At 46.6% G+C, this 2,741-nt stretch overlaps 1 long non-coding RNA gene across 1 annotated transcript; it reads right to left on the bottom strand.

The window, feature by feature from the left end:
- Positions 1–952: 952 nt before the first annotated feature.
- Positions 953–2,236, bottom strand: LOC147618698 (uncharacterized). Its single transcript, XR_015262047.1, has 2 exons — positions 1,313–2,236; positions 953–1,142 (listed from the first exon to the last, which is right to left on the bottom strand). It is a non-coding gene; the product is annotated as an uncharacterized LOC147618698 (long non-coding RNA).
- Between the last annotated feature and the right edge of the window lie 505 nt (positions 2,237–2,741).

Below are 2,741 nucleotides of genomic sequence, written 5' to 3'. Positions count from 1 at the left end.
CACCAGCACCCTTAAGTGGATAAGAAGAATTGTTTGCACATGTTACCAACTTGCCTTCTTGTAGTAGTGACATTTGCCCTTCTTTTTGGACTTGCCTGCATCATTTTTAGCCTTTTGTGAAGGCTATCCCGAATCAGTCTTTGGCGGAAAACTATGTTTGGTTCTTCCCTTGCCCTTGTCTGGGGCAGCAAAGCTCCATCACCATGCATGCTGGAAGATTTTTTCTTTCGATTTTTCTCCTCTGTAGCAACAAACCAACCAACTCTTCAAACAAGATTGGTTCAGGGTTACCCCGCATAGATAGAGTGAGCAATGTGTGGAAATTCAAGTAGGTTAATGTTGAGCAGCTCTGCTGAAGATCTTGGATTTCTGTAATATGATCAGCCATACTATCACCTTCATTCATGTCCAAGTTCTCAAGCTCTTTCTTGAGAAATGCAACCCTAGCCTCATTCTTTACCTGATACATGGTTTCAAGTATTATCCCAAGCTTATCGTGAGGTCCTGCAAGACTGAATATGCGGTATGATTGATCACTTTACTAACAAAGTAATCAAAGCCAACACTTGGGCATCTCGAGTATCCCATCTTTTCTGCTCCTGTGAGGGAGGAGTGGATATTGCTGCTTGTTGGGCACCACAGCCAAGCGTGTCAGGTGCTATGTCAACGTGCTATGTCAACAGGGCGTACATCTTCACTTGACACATAACCCCATAACCTTTTGCCCACAAGAAGGTTTCGGACCACCATGAAACTCCAGAGGGAGTAATTACTGCCATCCAATTTGTCCTCTTGGGACAAAACCCTGAATATATCGATCGTATTTCCAACCATTTGCTCAAATATCTTCACTAAGAGATATGCAAACACGTGCAACAAAATATGTTGTAAAAAGCACCTGTAGAGGCAAAATCCAAAATGCACCGGATTGCAATGTCAGGCAACCACAATGTCTTGTGCAAATGTTTTGCCCCAACTTTAAGGCTCCAATGCTGAAAATACCCTAATTTTTGAGCACCAATGGGCTAATTTATGTGTCAATTGTTTCCAGATAATTGACAAAGCCCCAAAAATCTGTGTACCAATGAGCTTGAATTTTGCGATTAAGCAATGATTCCACAAAAGCCCCAATTTTCTGTGTCCTGTAAATGCAATTGTGCAAATTCTGAAAAATCTCCAAATTCTAAAAAATCCCTAATTTTTTCCTGAATCCTACACCCTAATGCTGCCTTGCAGTGCTGCCTACACTTGAATCTTGCAATGAAGCAATGAATTCACAAAAGCCCCTTGATTTGAACCAAAAAACAGCTACCTGATTTTGAAGGGTTGCTGCAGGCACTGTTGTCTTGGTGCTGACTCTCTGTCGATGGAGTCTGACTGTGCACGGAGCGAGAGATTCAGCAAGCGGGATTTACTGATGGGCTGCTACAGGTTTAGTGCAATTGGTTGCTGACATGATGGGAGTAGCGTTGAAGGGTAGCAGACGGCGAGCTCCTCAGGTGAGCTGCCGAAAGTATGTGCAGACAGCAGGTACCTCAAGCGGGAGCTTCTATGTGTAGACGGACTGCTCTGTGGACTGCAGCTGGTAGGAGCTTCTATGAAGCCTGATCTGGTTCGTCGATCTACACAAAGAAGTAGTAGCCGGACGGGATCATGTGGTGTTGGAGAGGACGGCGACGGGAGCTACTGCTGCTGCTGGAGGCGACCAAGATGCACGCACAGGTGAGACGGGAGCGAGATAGGCGCACGAGAGGCGAGCGGGAAAGCATCGAACGGAGCCGCTGTAGGTGGCCACGGCCACGGATTAAGCGACGACGGAACATCCACGGGATGGGTGATGGAACCACATGGAAGCCCAAAAGAGGGCTAAGCTCCGCCCTGGGCCGCCTCACGAGCTTCGAGCGCTCCCGAGGGGTAGGACGGGGCGGTGGTGGAGCCCTCCCCACTAGCTCCGCCCCCTTTGGAGGCTGAAATATGCGGCGGAAGAGACAGGTGGGCTGAACAGAGGTGGTAGGGAAAAGGGCTGGAAAGTCGAGGGGCGACGAGATGAAACTGCGGACGGTCAAAAATTTGCAGGAGGCCGACGGAGTGCGCATGAGTCGCCTGAAATTCATAGGAATTCAGGTGACAGGAATCCACCGACAGGGGGCTGCAATCTGACTTTGATACCACTATTGGGGATTAGGGTTTCAGAGAAACAAAGACACACACACACACACAAAGATGATACACAGCAGCAAGGTCTCAAGAGAGTCAGAGAGATGGTGATTGCTACTCAAAGTAGATATAGGATACAAGATGTGTGGAGCAAGGGAGTTGACTCCACAATATCATAATACAATCAAATAAGTGTGGTGTCCTTTCACACCTAATATCCAAGGGGGGAAAACCCCCTTGGTTAGCCCATGTTCACATGTGGCACTACTCAAAGCATATGTGGCACTACTCAAAGCATATGTGGCATAACTCATAGCATATATGCCAATACTGACAAGGAGTGGGTTGTCCTTGTTTGTCAAATACATTAGCTACCCTTTCAAAGACGACAAGGCATTATGCAAGTGTTTGCAAAGGTTCTGTGAGAAGTTATACTAGCAGAGTATCAGATGCTAATGAAGTGATGGACCTTGAGATTGGGGACAAGCTTCTTGTTATGGGACATAGACAATTATCTTCTCCATGCATGAGTCCAAAGCATAGGGATGGTTATAATCCTCAAAGGGAAAGAAGTATACAAGTCA

This window comes from Cibotium barometz, chromosome 34 (assembly GCF_041138505.1).
Source record: "Cibotium barometz isolate CiBa-2024 chromosome 34, ASM4113850v1, whole genome shotgun sequence".
NCBI classification, from domain to species: Eukaryota; Viridiplantae; Streptophyta; class Polypodiopsida; order Cyatheales; family Cibotiaceae; genus Cibotium; species Cibotium barometz.
Note: the sequence above shows the minus strand (reverse complement) of the source record. Positions and strands in the feature narration are given on the sequence as shown.